Genomic DNA, 20,044 nt, shown 5'->3' on the forward strand with positions numbered 1-20,044 from the left:
TTTTTTTTGGAGTTTGCAAGGCAATGGGGTCAAGCGACCTGCCCAAGGTCACACAGCTAGGCAATCACTAAGTGTGTGAGGCCAGACCTGAACTCAGGTCCTCCTGACTCCAAGGCCTGCACTCCATCCATTACACCACCCAGCTGCCCCTCAAAAAGTATTTCTGATATTTAATTTTACTTCTCATTATTACTGAAAGTACTGAAAGGTACTAAAGTTGGTTGGTTTACCCATACACTAAAAGTGTGACTGAAATTGATCCAGACAAAAGTTCAATTAAATTTAAAAATTTAACAAGTAAGAGCTTATTTTAAAACATCTTTACAAGGTAGATCAATAATTTCAAAGTTAATTAATTGGTCATGTGAACTGCCTTCAAAAAGCTTTTGGTACTGTTTGCATGTGGTTAAACAGAAGAAGCAGCTTTATCAATAAATTGAGCCAGTTTTACATTTCTCTTGGTCAATCTACCACAGTCATGTGAAATGAGAGTTATCTGGACCTTGTTATACACATTGAACCATTCAGGGTGATGATTCATCTTTTCAGCTTGTAGTGCATCTCTGGACATAAATCCAAAAGCCTGATTAAAATTTTTGAAACAAAATTCTTTATATATAGCATCTCTCTCATTTAATTCTGATCATCCTGAGGCTTTGAGGTCATGTAGAACTTTCTTCTGTTGTTAACCAATAAGATGCTGAAGACATGGCTGAAAGCATCCAGCAGCCGCCCTGATGGAACCATGGTAATCGAAGGAGTGCAGGGAGAAGCGGGCCGGAGTCCTAGCGCCATGGCTGACAGGGCTCCCACGCTGCAGCTAGGCTGCTTTTTTCAATTCTTGTTTTGGTAAAATGCTTTCATTCTCACAGCTGCTGTTGTGACAAATAGAACATGATAAATATTCTGGGAATATGCCACAAAGTATGTAAAGATTTTCAATTCTATCTTTGGGAAAGATCTATAAATTCCAACAGTGGGAGACATCTCACATATATGTACTGCCAGGGCAGAAAGGAAGCAGCAGCAGCAAGTGGGATGTCACATTTCATCCATGGCTAAAACTTCTGTGCCCATACAAAGTCAAAATCTGCTGTTGTTAAAACTGCCAGATGCTAAACTGGATTGGCTCTCATCCAGGCTTCATCTAGGTGATAAGATCATGGTTCCAGGGGCAGAGCCAAGATAGTGGCATGAAGCTAGGAAGTTCCAGGAGCTTTTCCGGAAACAATTTTAAATGAAAACTCTCACAGACCCTTAAAGCTACAGATCACACACAAAAAAGAATGAAGATAACATGGGAAGAACTTCCATTTCAGAAGAGGAAAGCAGTGACAAAATATCTACATGTGAAGTCTCAAAGGAGTTTATGAATTGGCCCCAAATCCAAAAAGACCTCTTGGAAGAGCCAAAAAAAGATTTTAAAAACCAAAGAAGTGAGGAAGAAGCAAATGGAGAAAAGAAATGAGGACCATGCAGGAGAATTATGGAAAATTGACTGAAAAAATCAACTCCTTTAAAAGTAAAAATGATCAACTAGAAAAATAATGTAACTCAAAAAAAGTAAAATTAACCAACTGGAAAAGGAAACACAAAAGCTAACTGAAGAAAGTAAGTCCCTAAAAATTAGAATTGGACAAATGGAAACTAATGACTCTATGAGATACCAAGATTCCCTCAAACAGTATTGCTGTAATATCCCATAATGAAAAGACAAAAATAGTCCTTGAAAGCATCACCTCCAAATTACCTCCAGAAAGAGACCCCAGAATAAAAACTCTAATTTCAGAATTCTTAATTAAAGGACAAAATCCTGCAAGTAGTCAAAAAGAATTTTAAATTTTAAAAGGAAAACCCATCAGGATTACTCAGGACTAAGCAGATTCAAAATTAAAAAATTGGAGGACCTTGGATTACAACCAAGAATCAATTACCCTGCAAAATTCAACATATTCTTTCAGGAGAAAGGATGGATTTTCAATGAAATAGAGGACTTTCAAAATTATCTAATTGAAAAGACCAGAAGTGAATAGAAAATTATTTCTTCACAACCAAGGCTCAAGAGATGCATAAAAAGATAAACAGAAAGGGGGAAACTGTGTTAGTCAATAGACTTAAACTGTATATATCTATATCACTACATGGGAAGACAATTCTTGAATTTGTATTTCTCTTTGGACAGTTAAAAGAACAATACTTACAAACAGGGTATGGGCATAGATTGAAAGTGATGATGCTTAGGTGATACTTTAGCTCATGACGGTTGAATATAGTTGGAGGGATTATACTTAGAAGGTGTGGGTATAAATGGATCTTGAAGAGGTTTTTTGCTTTACAGGCTACTTGAGCTCATGAGGGTTGCATTTCTGTTGAAAGGTTGGAGGGAGTTACTTAGAGAATGTGGGTATAAATGGATTATGAAGTGATTTTATTTTACAAGATACTTTAGTTCATGAGGATTGTATTTCTATAGAGGGTACTTGGAAAGAGGGTGTGGTATAAATTGATTATGATTTGATGATGCTAATGGCTATTGAGAATTATATTTCTGCCCGATACCAGCAAGATGACGACAAGAAGGGATCAAGTCTTAGGAGCTCTCTGATAAAACACATAAGCTAAGGACTCTAACTAAATGTTCAAGAGACAGACCCCAAAAAAGGGACCCAGTGAGGCAGTTCTCCTACTCAAGGTAACCTGGAAAAGAGCAGAAAGGCTCTACTCCCCGGGGTTGGAGGGGCGGCCCACCTGAGGGGTGGCCCGCCAGAGCAAAAGAACTTCAGCGTCCTGGAGGCAGCCCCAGGGTGCTGGGAGCTGCGGCTCACAGCAGCGGGGGGAGTCTCCTGAGCTGCACCCCGGGAGCATCGAGCACAAAGCGGGAGAACAGTGGGGGACCTCTGCCAGAGGGAGCACATGGAGCCCAGCCCTCAGGGCACACAGCTAGCAGCTTGGTCTTTCCACAGCCCAGATCCAGAAACAGAAGCAGGAGCCTCCAGGGCATGAGCCCATTGAGCTGAGGGAGGGGAGTGAAGAGAGAGAGACTGCCAAGCTCTGCCCCTGGAACAGGACTCCAGGGCTCTAACCACTTTCAGATCCTGATCCCAGTATAGGCCCCCCCCCAGTAAAACAACAGGGCGCCCCCCACCTCGGCCCCATGGCAGAAGGAGGCACTTATGGTCATTCGCAGACCAGGAGGGAGGACAGAGCCTCACACACTGAGACCCTTGTGGGAGTGTCCCAAAAGCTCAGGAAGCACCCCAAAACCAGACCCAGGCTGGGAAAATGAGCAAGCAGAGAAAGAAAAGGAAGACTATTGAGAAATATTTTGCAAATGAGCCCAAGAAGGATCAAAATACTCAGTCTGAAGATGAGGAAGCACAAGCTCCTGCATCAAAAGACTCCAAGAAAAACAGAAATTGGGCTCAGGCTATGACAGAGCTCAAAAAAGACTTTGAAAATCAAATGAAGGAGTTGGAAGAAAAACTGGGAAAAGAAAGGAGAGAGATGCAGGAAAAATATGAAAATGAAGTCAGCAGCTTAGTCAAGGAAATCCAAAAAAATGCTGAAGAAAATAGCATGCTAAAAACCAGCTTAGGTCAAATGGATAAAACAGTTAAAAAAGGTATTGAGGAGAAGAATGCTTTAAAAAGCAAAATTGGCCAGATGGAAAAAGAGATAAGAAAACTCTCAGAGGAGAACAAATCCTTCAGACAAAGAATAGAATTCAGGGAGACTGATGAATTTACCAGAAATCAGGAATCAATACTTCAAAACCAAAAAATGAAAAATTAGAAGAAAATGTGAAATATCTCATTGAAAAAAACAACTGATATGGAAAACAGACTTAGGAAACATAATTTAAAAATTATTGGAATACATGAAAGTCATGATCAGGAAAAGAGTCTTGACATCTTTTTCAAAGAATTACTACAGGAAAATTGCCCTGATATTCTAGAAGCAGAGGGCAAAGTAGAAATGGAGAGAATCCACAGATCCCCCCGAGAAAGAGATCCCAAAAAACCAACCCCTAGGAATATTATAGCCAAGTTCCAGAACTCCCAAGTCAAAGAGAAAATATTACAAACAGCCAGAAGGACACAGTTCAAATATCGGGGAGCTGCAGTCAGGATCACTCAGGGCTTAGCAGCATCCACATTGGAAGCTCGTAGGGCTTGGAATACAATATACCGGAAGGCAAAAGAGCTTAGAATGCAGCCAAGAATCGACTACCCAGCAAGGCTGAATGTCCTCTTCCAGGGAAAAAGATGGACTTTCAATGAACCAGGGGAATTTCAAAGGTTCCTTTTGGAATGGCCAGAGCTGAACAGAAGGTTTGATCTTCAGATACAGGACTCAGGTAAAGCATGGAGATTGGAGGAGAGGGGGGAAATATGATGAACTGCATGTATAGAAAAATGATACTGATAACATTCATATGAACCTTCTCAGTTAATAGAGCAGGTAGAGGGAGCTTTTATAGTTGAAGCACAGGAGAAAGCTGAATTCGAAGATAAAATATGGTGTAAAAATGGAGTCAATAGAAAAAAAGGGAAATGGAATGGTAGAAAGAAAAAGGAGAGGGGGAATAGTCCAAGATATTTCACATAATAAGATTTTTTTTATTACAATGAGCTATTGCAATGATATGGAAGGGGGGGAGGCAAAGGGGAATGAGGGAACCTTTGCTCTCATCAGAGATGGCTAGGAGAGGAAACAGCAAATATACTCAATGGGGTATAGGCATCTGTAGTAAGAAGGAGGGGGGGGGGAGGAGGGGGAAGGGGTGGGGATGTGAATAAAGGAGGAGAGGATGGACCATGGGGGGAAGAGTGGTCAGATATAACACATTTTCTTTCTTACTTCTTGCAAGGGGCTGGGATTGGAAGGCCTGTCCAGGACCATAGGGCCAGGTGGATTCTGGGCCTAAGGGGTGGTATGGGGGCTCAGGGCTTCTTGGACCCAGGACCAGGGATCTGTCTGCTGTACCACTCAGCGACCCTACAGCAGAGTCAGAGTGAAAGGAGAGAGAAAATATAGTACATGGTAGTAGAGAAATAAGAAAGGAGGGAGTTGCAATCAGCAATGGCAACAGTGGAAAAATATGGAAGTAACTTTTGTGATGGACTTATCATAAAGAATGAGATCCACCTGTGACAGAGTTGTTGGTGTTGGAAGAAAGACTGAAGCACATTTTTTGTTATTATTATTTGGGGGAGGGTGCAGGGCAAGTGGGGCTGGATGGCCTGCCTGGGGCCACATAGCAGGGTGATCTTTGGGTGTCTGGGGCCGGATTTGGTCCTGGGTGCTCCTGGCTCAAGGGCCAATGCTCTGTCTGCCACCCAGCACCCCTACTATTATTATTATTTTATTTTGGGTCTTTTTTTTCTTCTTTTTGGTTTTTGCAGGGCAGTGGGGATCGGGTGGCTTGCGTGTCACATGGCTGGGTGATTGTTAGGTTTATGAGGCTGGATATGGACTCAGGTGCTCTTGGTTCCAGGGCTGGTGCTTCGTCCATTGCGCCACCTGGCCATACCTACAATTATTACTATTATTTTTTTTAATTTTAATTTTTTTTCTCTCCCCTTTACTTTTTTCATCCAAGCAAGTCTATCTATATTCATGGGGGGAGGGGTATTTTGTTTACTTGTAAACAAGTATATTTTATTAATGTAAAAAAACATTTGTACAAAATGAGAATAAAAATAAATTAAAAAAAGAGAATTATATTTCTAATTGGACTGTTGAGGGACTTGACAGTGGCTATGAACCTAAAGTAACTATGATTAAATCAACCCATCAATCAATAAATCAACCCTTAAGAATTATACTTCTATCAGGACAGATAAAAGAAGTATATCTTTACAGAGGTTGTGGATAAAATACAGGTTTAAAACATTTGAGATATGAAAAGAAAGATTTTAGTAGGAGGTGAGGCATTAGAAGGAGAAGGTGAGACATTAAATAACACCATGTGAAGGGGCACAAAGACCTATTAGAGTAGAAGGAAAGAAGGGAGAGTGTGTGTACTGAGTAAACCTTATTCTCAATAGATGTGGTGCATAAAGGGAACAACATACATTCTAAATTGAGTTTAAAAATTTGAAAAGAAAGGGGAAGAAGGAACTGATAAAAAGGAGGTTGTAAAAGTAAAAATAAAGGTAAAGTCAAAGTTAAAGTAAATTTTTTTTAAAAAGTAAAAGGGGAAAGGAAAATAGAAAGAAGGACTGATTGAGAGGCAGCAGTCAGAAACAAAACATTGTTGAAGGGATATAAGAAGAAAGAAAAATACAAATTGGGAAAGACAGCATGGAGGGAAATACTGAGTTAATTATAACTGAAAATGTGAATGGGATGAATTCTCCCATAAAATGGAAGTGGAAAGCAGAGTAGATTAAAAATCAGATTTTTTTTCTAGATGAAGAAACTAAGGCCTAGGGATAGTTAGTATTTTTCCAAAATCATACAATATTAAAGTGCTAGAGGTAAGATTTAAAAACAGATCTTGGTTCTTGGAAAGGGACATTGCTGAGCAGAACCAACAATGCTGAACAGTTTCCTCAAGAGTTAAGGCTGATTTAAAACATTTTTTTCTGTAGTTTTTTTCTCACGATTTATCCCCTTTAGTTTTGATTCTTCTTTCATAAGATGACTAATAAGGAAATATGTTAAACATGATTGCACATGTACAACCTATATCATATTACTTGCTGCCATGAGTGGGGAAAGACAAAGGAAGGGTAGAAAAATGTGGAGCTCAAAAGCTTATAAAAAGATAAATGTTGAAAACTAACTTTCGCAAGTAATTGAAAACAATAATTTAAAAGAACATTTTAAAAAAAGGAAAGAGTTAAGGTTAAACATTACCTTACCTCCCTGCAGAGGTGACCCTGTGGAGTTCAGACCTTCCATCTCCTGAATGGAGACTAACCTTCTACAATCTTCCAAGGAAGTCCTAGCTCATTCTATACATAGCTCTTTTCCTATTTATATACATTTTAAGTGTTCCCAGTTTTCTTAAGGGCAGAGTCTGTTCTTCTTTCTATCATCCTTATCCTAGTACCTAGCATAAAGTCTGGACCCTATATAGCATATACTTGAGAAGTTTTCAGGAAATTGAACCGAATGACCCTTGATTCCCTAGTCTTATTCCATCAATACATCTAGGTAATTCAATCCTTTCTCCTATAAGACATCTGTCAATTGTTATTATTAAAAGCTCTCAGGAGGTGTCTAGGTAATTTGATCAATGAATTAGTCAGGCCAGTACATTATTAATAAAAGGATGGTCATTCAACCATCTCTCTCTTTTAGGCCAAAGACAATCATGGGTGTGAGCTCACAGTTTTTATACCCTTTGAAGAGCAAGTATTCCTAAGGGGTGGCAATCAACTCTGATTGGTTAACATAATGGAAGATGAGCTATATTGGACAGCCTGGATCTTGATACTCAGATTATCCCAAGCCTTGGGCAATCTATTGAAAGAATTTTTGCCCCAACTCAAACTAAGCAGACCACATTGGGGTCTTAGTCCAATCTCATTATCAACAACATCCTTTAAGAAATTGAATTTTTAAAAATCAGGACTTTAATAAAAAGGGAGGGGGGGGAACTGAATTTCCCCAAATCATTGCTTATTAATAATCATTTCTATCACAGCTGAAACCCTGGTTCAGGCTAAATCTACAGTTTACTGGCCCTTAGTAATGTCCATACTGACTCTGCAAGAAAGACAAAAAGACCAAGAAATTGTCTTTGTGAAAATGCTGGTAGGACTATGCTGGTAAAATTAGCTTCATGATGCCTCACATTTCTGAAGTTGTGAATTATTCCTTTGATCTTTTAAAAATAGTTTCACCCCATTCCCCAAACCAAAATTATACGCATGCATATATAATATAATATAAATATAATATAATATAAAAACATACATCATATATTTACAGATATACAATTATACACATTGATAGTGTTACTATGTATGTTGAATCCAACTAAAATCATTTTGTTTGAAGAACTTCAGGAAGATTTTGCAACACTCTTTGAAATAACTGGAAACATTTGTCATAAATTTGGGGCTGGGAAGCACAGCCATCGTTTTAATGCCTGTATCTTCCTCCCTGTCTCTAAGTTACAAGTGTGATACTAAAGACTGATTTTCTTTTTTGAAGTGAAAGGGATCTGAAAGATCATCTCAACTTCTTTATGTATGAAGCTTTCTTAAATTTATGTTTTTAATGGTCAAAGGATATGAAAATGCAGTTTTCAAAAGAAGAAACTAAAGCTATAAATAATTATATGGAAAAAATGCTCCAAATCATTATTGATTAGAGAAATGCAAATTAAAATAACTATGAGATACTAACTCACACTTATCAGATTGATTAAGATAACTAAAGGGGAAAATGATCAACTTTGGAGAGGTTATGGGAAGATTGGGACATTGATACACTGTTGGTGGAGTTGTGATCTAATCCAACAGTTCTGGAGAGCAATATGGAACTATCCCCAAAGAGCAATAAAGCTGACCATATACTTTTGATCCAGCAGTACCAATACTAGGCCTGTATTTAGAAGAAATCATAAAAATCTGGGAAAGTACCACATGTTCAAAAATATTTATAGCAGCTCTTTTTGTAGTGGCAAAGAATTGGAAACTGAGGGGATGTCTATCGATTGAGGAATGAATAAACAAGTTATGAATGTTATGGTGCACTATTGTTCTATAAGAAATCATGAGTGTTTAGACTTTAGAGAAGCATGGAAAGAATTATGCTAACTGATGCTGAGTGAAGAGATCATTGTAGACATTAAAAACAACATTGTGAGATGATCACTATAATTTCTACAGTTCCTCTCAGCAGTTCAAAAATCTAGGACAATCCTGGGAGACTTGTTATGGTCAATGCCATCCATATCCAGAGGAAAACAAAAAAACAAAATTACAAAAAAACCCAAACTCACAGAATCTGAACAGATACTATGTTCACTTTTTTTTAAAAAAAACTGCCCTTATGTTTTCCTTCTTATCCCATGGTTGTCTTTCTTTTCTCTTAGTCATAATTCCTCATACAAAAATCTGTTAAACACAAATATACACGCACAACTTTTACCAAACTGTTCACCATTGAAGGGAGGGGGGTAGAAAGAGAGGGTGGTAGGAAAAAATGTGAACTTTTAAGTATGCAAGTAGATGAATGTTGAAAAACTTTCAAAACATGCAAAAGGAAAATAAAATTAAAATGTCTTTAAATAATTGAAGAAAATGCTAAATTTTATTTAAAAGCTAATGAAGGGAAAAATGTATAAATTTTTTCCATTCATGGTCACTGACTTCTAAAAATCAGTCTATAGACTTGAGAGCTAAAACCTTCTGATCCACAGACTGCAAAAGCCATTTCTTTTAGAGAAGATGAAATTTAGGCCCAGACAGGAAAAAACATCTTTTTTGGTGGTTGCAAAGCTAATAAATGGCAAAATTAGTACTTGTTATGTATTTCCCTGGATTCTGCCTCAAGAGGTTCTTTGTTTTTATTTTTGATGGGGTAGAGCAAAATTCTTTATTTAAAATGATGTAAATCTATATTGTAGTTGTGAGTTTTTTTTAAATTTATTTTTTTATTCTCATTTTGTACAATTTTTTTACATTAATAAAATATTCTTGCTTACAAGTAAACAAAATACCCCTCTTCCCCCATGAATATAGATAGACTTGCTTGGGTGAAAAAAGTAAAGGGGAGAGAAAAAAATTAAAATTAAAAAAAATAATAGTAATAATTGTAGGTATGGCCAGGTGGCTCAATGGATGAAGCACCAGCCCTGGAGCCACGAGCACCCAAGCCCATATCCAGCCTCGTAAACCCAACAATCACCCAGCTGTGTGACATGCAAGCTCCCCGATCCCCACTGCCCTGCAAAAACCAAAAAGAAGAAAAAAAAGACCCAAAATAAAATAAAATAGTAATAATAGTAGGGGTGGCTGGGTGGCAGACAGAGCATTGGCCCTTGAGCCAGGAGCACCTGGGTCCGAATCCGGCCCCAGACACCCAAAGATCACCCTGCTATGTGGCCCCAGGCAGGCCATCCAGCCCCACTTGCCCTGCACCCTCCCCCAAATAATAATAACAAAAAATGTGCTTGAATCTTTGTTCCAACACCAACAACTCTGTCATGGGCGGATCTCATTCTTTATGATAAGTCCATCACAAAAGTTACTTCCATATTTTTCCACTGTTGCCATTGCTGACCGCAACTCCCTCCTTTCTTATTTCTCCACTACCATGTACTATATTTTCTCTCTCCTTTCACTCTGACTCTGCTGTAGGGTCATTGACTGGCTCAGCAGACAGATCCCTGGTCCTGGGGCCAAGAAGCCCTGAGCCCCCATACCACCCCTTAGGCCCAGAATCCACCTGGCCCCATGGTCCTGGACAGGCCATCCAATCCCAGCCCCTTGCAAGAAGTAAAAAAGAAAATGTGTTATATCTGACTGCTCTCCCCCCATGGTGCATCCTTTCCTCCATCACTCACATCCCCACCCCTTCCCCCTGCTCCCCCCCTTCTTTTTACTCAAGGTGTCTATACCCCATTGAGTATATATGCTGTTTCCTCTCCTAGCCACCTCTGATGAAAGCAAAGATTCCCTCATTCCCCCTTGCCTCTCCCCTTCCATATCATTGCAATAACTCATTGTAATAAAAAAAAAATCTTATGTGAAATATCTTGGACTATTCCCCCTCTCCTTTTTCTTTCTCCCATTATATTTCCTTTTTTTCTATTGACTCCATTTTTACACCATATTTTATCTTTGAATTCAGCTTTCTCCTGTGCTTCAACTATAAAAGCTCTCGCTACCTGTTTTATTAACTGAGAAGGTTCATATGAGTATTATCAGTGTCATTTTTCTATGCAGGAATACATGAAGTTCATCCTCATTATGTCCCTCATATTTCCCCCCTCTCCTTCAATCTCCATGCTTCACCTGAGTCCTGTATCTGAAGATCAAACCTTCTGTTCAGCTCTGGCCATTCCAAAAGGAACCTTTGAAATTCCCCTGGTTCGTTGAAAGTCCATCTTTTTCCCTGGAAGAGGACATTCAGCCTTGCTGGGTAGTTCATTCTTGGCTGCATTCTAAGCTCTTTTGCCTTCCAGTATATTGTATTCCAAGCCCTATTCCAATGTAGTTGCTGCTAAGTCCTGTGTGATCCTGACTACAGCTCCCCGATATTTGAACTGTGTCCTTCTGGCTGTTTGTAATATTTTCTCTTTGACTTGGGAGTTCTGGAAGTTGGATATAATATTCCTAGGGGTTGGTTTTTTGGGATCTCTTTCTCGGGGGGGGGGGGGGATCAGTGGATTCTCTCCATTTCTATTTTGCCCTCTGCTTCTAGAATATCAGGGCAATTTTCCTGTAGTAATTCTTTGAAAATGATGTCAAGGCTCTTTTCCTGGTCATGACTTTCCGGTATTCCTAAGTCTGTTTTCCATATCAGTTGTTTTTTCAATGAGATATTTCACATTTTCTTCTAATTTTTCATTTTTTTGGTTTTGAAGTATTGATTCCTGATTTCTGGTAAATTCATCAGTCTCCCTGAATTCTATTCTTTGTCTGAAGGATTTGTTCTCCTCTGAGAGTTTTCTTATCTCTTTTTCCATCTGGCCAATTTTGCTTTTTAAAGCATTCTTCTCCTCAATACCTTTTTTAACTGTTTTATCCATTTGACCTAAGCTGGTTTTTAGCATGCTATTTTCTTCAGCATTTTTTTGGATTTCCTTGACTAAGCTGCTGACTTCATTTTCATGTTTTTCCTGCATCTCTCTCATTTCTTTACCCAGTTTTTCTTCCAACACCCTCATTTGATTTTCAAAGTCTTTTTTGAGTTCTGTCATAGCCTGAGCCCAATTTCTGTTTTTCTTGGAGTCTTTAGATGCAGGAGCTTGTGCTTCCTCATCTTCAGACTGAGTATTTTGATCCTTCTTGGGCTCATTTGCAAAATATTTCTCAATAGTCTTCCTTTTCTTTCTCTGCTTGCTCATTTTCCCAGCCTGGGCCTGGTTTGAGGTGCTTCCTGAGATTTTGGGACAGTCCCACAAGGGTCTCAATGTGTGAGGCTCTGTCCTCCCTCCTAGTCTGTGAATGACCATAAGCTCCCCCCTCCGCCACGGGGCCGAGGTGGGGGGGACCGCTGCTGTTCTATGGGGGGCCTAGACTGCGATCAGGATCTGAATGTGGTCAGAGCCCCAGAGTCCTGTTCCTGGGGCTGAGGACACTCCCCTCCCTCAGCTCAATGGGCTTATGCCCTGGGGGCTCCTGCTTACTGGCTCCGCCTGCTTCTGTTTCCTGGTCTGGGCAAAAGACCAAGCTGCTCCCTGTGTGCCCTGAGGGCTGGGCTCCATGTGCTCACTCTGGCAGAGGTCCTCTGCTGTTCCCCCACTTTGTGCCTGGTGCTTCTGGGGGTGAAGCTCAGGAGACTCCCCCGCTGCTGTGAGCTGTGACTCCCAGTGCCCTGGGGCTGCTTCCGGGAGGCTGAAGTTCTTTTGCTCTGGCGGGCTGCCCCTATGACCCCAGGGAACAGAGCCTTTCTGCTCTTTTCCAGGTTACCTTGAGTAGGATAACTGCCTCACTGGGTCCCTTTGTGGGTTCTGTCTCTCGAAAGTTTAGTTAGAGTCCTTAGCTGATGAGTTTTATCAGAGAGCTCCTAAGACTCGATACCTTCTTGTCGCCATCTTGCCTCTGCCCTCCCTGTAGTTGTGAGTTTAACAAGTTCTTTTCTTTTGTCATCCTCAATTGAATATGCAGTCATGTTGTTTTTAAAAAAAATGCTTAAATTACATATATATATAGTCATCTCCTCTTGCTAACTGGTAGCCATGCTCTTTGGTTGTAGCATTATTCATTATTTCACCTTTGCAGAAAATCCTCACTTAGAACTGAAACGGACTTCAGCCAAGGTCAACCATCACATTTTTTTGAGCAAAGAAATCAAAGTCAGAAAAGGGTAAGTAACTTATCATGCTCCTAATAAATAGTATAACCAGAACTTAAATCAGTTAATCAGTCAACAAGCATTTCTTATATAAAATATAACTTACTATATGCTGCACCCTGTGCTAAGTGTTGGGGATAAAAAGAAAGGCAAAAACTATGGATCCTGCCCTCAAGTAGCTTACGTTTTAATGGGGGAAGACATAAGTCTCCATTGAAAGCTCTTTCTAATAAAATTATGTCTAGTCAGATTTTATACAAGTATGCCCAGATTAACAAAAGAGGAAGTAGAATATTTAAATAATGTCATTTAAGGGGAAAAAAATTAAACAATCCATCAATGAACTTTCAAAGAAAAACTATTTGGAAAAATAGGTGGAGTCCTACCAAATTCAGTTTATGACATAAATATAGTACTGATAATAAACCAAGAAGAGCAAAAATAGAGAAAGAAAACTATAGACCAATTTCCCTAATGGATATGGATGCAAAAATTTAAAACAAAATTCTAGGGAGAAGATTACAGCAATATATCACAAGGATCATACTCTATGATCAGATAGGATTTATACCAAGAATGCAGGGCCAGTTCAGTTTAAGACAAATTATCAGAATAATTGTCCATATTACTAACAAAGCCAACAGGAATTATGATCATTTTAATAGATGCAGAAAAAAATCTTTGACAAAATGCAATAGCTATCTAAAATCATCAACAAGTCTTATCTGTAAGGCTAAAAGCCTTCCTAAAATGATCATGAGTGAAGCAAGGATGCTCATTATCACCACTATTATTCAGTATTATACTAGAAAAGTTGGTTATAGCAGTTAAAGAAAAAAAATTGAAGGAATAGCCAATGAAGAAATAAAACTATCACCCTTTGAAGATGATATAATGGTTAAACTTAAAAATATTGTTGAAATAATTATTAACTTCAGGAAAGTTGTAGGATATAAAATAAACTCATATAAATCATTAATGTTTCTATATATTACTAATAAAATCCAGCAAAAATTTCATTTAAATTTCATTTAAAATAACTCTAGAAAGTATAAAATACTTAGGAGTCTATCTGTCAAGACAAATCCAGAAACCATATGAACACAATTACGAAACACTTTTTGCACAAATGAAGTCAAATCTAAACAACTGGGAAAATATCAATTACTCATGGATAGGTTGAGCCAATATAATAAAAAAATGACAATTCTATCTATATTAATCTATATATTTAGTGCCATATCAACCAAATTACCAAAAAATTAACTTGTTGAACTAGAAAAAATAATAACAAAATTCATCCAGAATAAAAGGTTGAGAATATCAAGGGAATCAATGAAAAAACAAAAGTGTGAAGGAAGGTGACCTAGTTGTATCAGATCTCAAACTGTATTATAAAGCAATAATCATCTAACAATCGCTAATGGCTAAGAAACAGTGATGAATCAGTGGAATAGATTACGTAAAGAATTATTGTTTGTCCTTTGATCTTGAAAAGGATCAATGACATATGGAAGGTGATATATTAACTTGCAAGTGAACTGAATTTAAGTGAGACAGAACCAAGACAGAACTGTTCAAAATCATCAGCCTTTTTCTCTCCTCTGGAAACTCTGGAAATAGGCCCAGTGGCAAGATATGTCAGGACAATTGGAGATGGGCCCAGGTACACAAAACATAGTAGTAAATGACCATATTAATATAGTATTTGATAAACCCAAAGATCTAAGTTTTTTGGGGGGAAGAATTCACTATTGGACAAATGCTTCTAAGAAAACTGGTAAACAATATGGCAGAAACTAGGCATAGACCAACATCTCATATCATATACAAGATAAGGTCAAAATGAGTACATGATTTAGATATAAAAGTTGATGCATAAGCAAACTAAAGAAGCATAGAATAATTTATCTGTTATATCTATGGATAAGGGAAGAATTTATGACCAAACAAGAGATACAGAGAGCATGTTAAAATGTAAAATGAACAATTTTGATTATATTAAATTAAGAGGTTTTTGCACAAACAAAACTAAGGTAGTTAATATTAGAAGGAAAATAGAAAACTGAGAGGGAGGGGATTTTTATAGCAAATTGCTATTATAAAGGCCTTATTTCTCAACTATATAGAACAGTAACTCAAATTCATAAAAATACAACTCCTTGCTCAATTGATGAATGGTCAAAGGAAATAAGTAGGCAGTTTTCAGTTGAAGTAACTAAAGCTCTCTATAGTTATATGAAAAGTAATCTAACTCACTATTGATTAAAAGAACTCTGAGGTATGACCTCACAACTATTAATTAACATTACAGAGAAGGAAAATAATAAATGTTGGAGGAAATGTGGGAAAATTGGGGCACTAATGCACTCTCGGGTGGAGTTGTTAACTGATTCAACTATTCTGGAAAGCAATTTAGAACTGTATCCAAAAGCACTCTCAAACTGTGTATATATAATATATATATATATATATATATACATACTCTTTGAGCCAACAGTACCACTACTATTTATATCCAAAGAGATCAAAAGAGAGAGAGAGAGAGAAAGGCATATTTGAACAAGGGGAATATATAGAAGTTCTTTTTGTGATAGCTAAGAATTGGAAATTGAGCAATGCCTATCAATTGGGGAATGACTGAACAAGTTGTGGTGTATGATTATAATGGAATTATTGTGCTATACCAAAAGATAAGTAGGAAAATTTCTGAAAAACCTGGACTTAAATGAATTGATGAAGAATGAAGTGAGCAGAACTAGGAGAATATGGTACACTGTAACAGCAAATTTTTACTGTGATCAATTGTTAGTAAATTAACTATTCTCAGCAATGCAACGATCCAAGATAATCCCAAAGGGTTTATGATGAAAAATGCTATCCTGGTTTATAGAAAGAACTAATGGACTCTGAATGCAAGTTAAAGAAGTCTATTTTTCAGTTTCTTTTTTTTCTTTTTTCTGTTTTAAATTTTCTTCTGCAATATGACTAATATGGAAATATGTTTTACATGATTGCATAAGGAGAACCTATATCAGATTGCTTACCATCTCCAAGAGGAAGGAGGAGAGGGAAGAAAAGAATTTGGATCTCAAAAGTATTTTTAAAAATGCATGTTAAAAATTATTTTACTTTCAATTGAGAAAAATAAAATGTTATAAAAATTAGTAATAATAATGATAATAATGAAAAATATTTTAATAAGTTAGTTTTATACATTAGGGAGAATCCAGGAGCAGTCAAGTCATAGTATCTATTCCTGCCAAGGACCATGAAGCTAAGAGAAACTATCTAAAGGCACTTTTCTATGTAGCATATGGATGTTCTACTTTGTATTCTATGTTCAAAAAGCTGAGATCCTATAAGATGGCATGATGAGTAGGTACCATCTCTTTCCCCTCTCCTCTCACTGTTGCTGGTTATGGTCTTGGTTCTCCTCCTATCAGTTCTGAGTCTAGTTGGAATTAATTGACTTGTGGGATAGAAATAAATTTCTTTCCAGCAACTTCTTTGATAGTACACAGGGACAATTTCTTGCCTGCTACAAAGCCTCCAAGGACTCATTGAGGGTGAGAAATGCTGTATGCTAATATAAAACATTGCTAATGGAGCACACTGGAAGCTTTGGATAGGATGCATAGCTTTTTAATGGGAGACATTCATCAGTGTAAGCTGACCAGTTCCTCTTCCTTCCTGAAAAGCAGTCATCCAGGACTAGAAAACAAAACCTCCTCCCTTCCTCTTTCCTCTCAATGATTTGGGAAAGCCATCTGGCCTACATGAAGGAAAATAGAAATGCCTGAACAAATTTTTGCCATAAATTCAATACTGAAAATTGTAGAGATCAGTGAGAGTGCTTAGTATTTTCTTCAATAATAATGTTCTAGGAGGTTTCAATAAAGTAATGATTGAACCCAAAGCGTTACTCCTTGGTGGTTGCTGTTCTTATTTCTTCAATTTCTAGAAACAGTGAATGGATTACTTAAAAATACTTTTTTTCCCTCCTTTCAAGGGTCTATTACTGATTTGTACCTAGAACTGATTTTACAGAACTGGTTTTTATAGTGAAATGGGTGGCAGTTCAAGGTAAATGGAACTGGAAATACAAGGCAGATGAACAAGACTGGAAGGTATATCATATATAGAAGGATAAGGAAGCAGCAAATGTTTAGCTTGGAGTAGAGGGGCATCTAAGCTTTCTAGTTAGAGTACCAGGCCTGGAATCAGGAAGACCTGAGCTCAGATCCTGTTTCAGACACTTCCTAGCTATATAACTCTGAACAAAAACTGCTTCACCCTGTTTGCCTCAGTTGGGGAAGGAAATGACAAGCAAACTACTCTAGTATCTTTGCCAAGAAAACTCCAAAGGTGGTCACAAAGAGGCAGACAGTTCAAATGACTCAACAAAAAGAAAAGATTAACAAGACACAATAAAGGTCAACCATATCTGAAGGGCCAATAGGTCTAGGATAAAAGAGATTCCTGTGTTGGTTATAGAAGATAGACCTAGAACTAGGAGATGGAAATTATAGAGAATGGGGCTAAATATACAGGAACTAATATTTATCCCCAAAAGGCAGCTAAGTGGCATAGTGAAGAAGAAGACTTGAGTGTAAATTCAGCCTCAGGCACTTATTGGTTATGTGGCCTTGGGCAAGTCACATAAATTTCTTTTTGCTCAATTTTTCTCAACTGTAAAATCGATTTAATAATGACACTTTTCTCTTAGGGCTGCTGTGAAAATCAGATGAGATATCTGAAAAATGCTTTGAATGGTACTTTATACATAGATTCTTTTTTATTTTTATTTTTTGCAAAACAATGGGCTTAAAAGACTTGCCTAAGATCATACAGGTCATTATTAAGTGTCTGGGGCCAAATTCAAATTCAAGTCCTCCTGACTCAAGGGCTGGTGCTCTGTCTACCCATAGTAGGCTCTTAATAAATGCTTATTCCCTCCTCTCCCCTCCAATAATCCAAATATAAGCTGTGTTTATGTATAAAATCTAATTTGTATAAAACCTTTTAGGAATTATAGTCATATTTTTAGTATATAACTATGTAAAAGAATATTTGTGTCTATATTCTTTTTTAATGAAACCTCAATTTAGGTGGTCCATATTGAGGATATGTTATAATCAAATAACATAGGTCCATGCAATAATGAAATGGACTGCCTTTATAAAATAATAGGCTCCCTGTTATTAGAAATATTCAAATATAAACTGAATAACCAACTACTACAATTATAAAAAGAAATTCCAGCTTTGGATGTGAGACTGGTTGTTGAGGTCTCTTCCAACTATAAGAGTCTATCATTCTCTGATCTCCCTCACACAAGGGCTATAATACCTGAAATTCCTCTATTGGAAGCTTATTGTTTTGAATACTTGTCTCTCTCTGAAAACATTTTATTCCTCCAAATATTCTTGTGAGAAATTACACATTCCATAATTCACATTAAGGTGTTAGTGATTTACTAGATTATGCCATCTCACCCAAGAATGAAAGTACTGGAAAAGGACGAAAAGGGGTTACATATAAACTTTTATAGTTTTGACCTAAATACAGCACTTATTGAAATGAAGCCCTAAACTTAAGGAGTCACCTCTATCTTTTTTTCAACTTTTTCATACCCACTGACACAGTTACTTTGGTACAGTGAAAAGTACACTCTGAGCTAGTAGTCTGGAGATCTGGAATTCAGTCCCCATCTATCACTACCTGATGACAACACCTTGGAAAAATCATTTCATTCCTTTTGGCACTCATTTTTTCCCATCCGTAAAATGGGAGTGAGTTAGAGAGGTGTGGACTAACTGGTCTCTAAGGGCCCTATCAACTAAAAATTTATGATTCTATAACTCTAGGTGTTCTTAAGTCTGTTCCAACTCCAGATATTATGATCCTATAACTTGGCAATTTCTAAGGTCTGATTCTTAAACCTTGTAAGCCTCACTTTGCTAGGTCATGATAAAATGAGCAATTTTTAAGTTTTTGCAAGGCAATGGGGTTAAGTGGCTTGCCCAAGGCCACACAGCTAGGTAATTATTAAGTGTCTGAGGCCAGATTTGAACTCAAGTACTCCTGACTCCAGGGCTGGTGCTCTATCCACCATGCCACCTAGCCTCTCTGAGCAATTTCTTTTCTAAATTCACACAGGCATCTGTGACCAAGAATGCAGAGTCAAAAGAGTATAATCCATGTTTTCCTGACCTGCAATTATTCTTCCAGGGATCTGATGGAGAGAAAAGAAGCACATCTAGGTTAGAAATCTTATTGAGTCAAGTGGACTATTCTTAAAACTATTGCTGAGCCAGTCTTGTAGATGGATCGATCTGGGTTTTACAATAAGACATGCATAATACACATGTGAACCTCACCTTACTGACCCTTATTTAGCTAAGAAGGATTATTTTAGCCTGAGCCCCTTCTGCTTTTTTAGAGTTTGGAACTGAAAGCTTTCATTCAGAACCATATGTTTGGCTTTGGTGTTAACCTTCAGAAAGCCAGTCTTTTCCTCTGGTCCCCTAACTGCCAAGCCCTCACAAGCCATGCATCCTTTTGTGGCAACATCTATCAAATGTGGGTCATGTGCAGGAGTGTGATAGAGCCCACTCAAATCTGCTGCTGTGAGACATTTATTACATTCAGTATGAGCATCTTGATCTTTGGACATCTGCAAAAACTACCAGTCAGACTGGATTGATTGGTCTGTTGACTATCTGGACTTAAGAAAGTGATGTAGGAAATGTTAATAATTCAGATTAGGCCTAAAAGGTTTTAAACATTTACCAGAAAAACCCTGGGTTTCCTTTTTCTTCATGACTTCTGATCATTCATGACTCTTCTGTCTGAAACTTGAATCAGAAGATCTCAGTTCAAGTTTGGAAAGTGTGATTTAATTGATTGCCATATAATATCTCAGGGTTTCTTTTCCCAATCTCTAAAATAAAGCTAATAAGAATTTGTTTTAACTGCCTCATAGAATTGTTGTAAGGAAAGCTATTTATAAATCACAAAATGCTATATTAATGTGAGTTGTCATCATTATTCTTGT

General features: G+C 37.7%; 1 pseudogene; it reads right to left on the reverse strand.

Annotated features, from left to right (window-relative positions):
- Positions 1–365: 365 nt before the first annotated feature.
- On the reverse strand, positions 366–669 carry LOC141488860 (pterin-4-alpha-carbinolamine dehydratase 2 pseudogene; annotated as a pseudogene).
- Positions 670–20,044: the final 19,375 nt, after the last annotated feature.

This window comes from Macrotis lagotis, chromosome 1 (genome assembly GCF_037893015.1).
Source record: "Macrotis lagotis isolate mMagLag1 chromosome 1, bilby.v1.9.chrom.fasta, whole genome shotgun sequence".
Classification (NCBI taxonomy): domain Eukaryota; kingdom Metazoa; phylum Chordata; class Mammalia; order Peramelemorphia; family Peramelidae; genus Macrotis; species Macrotis lagotis.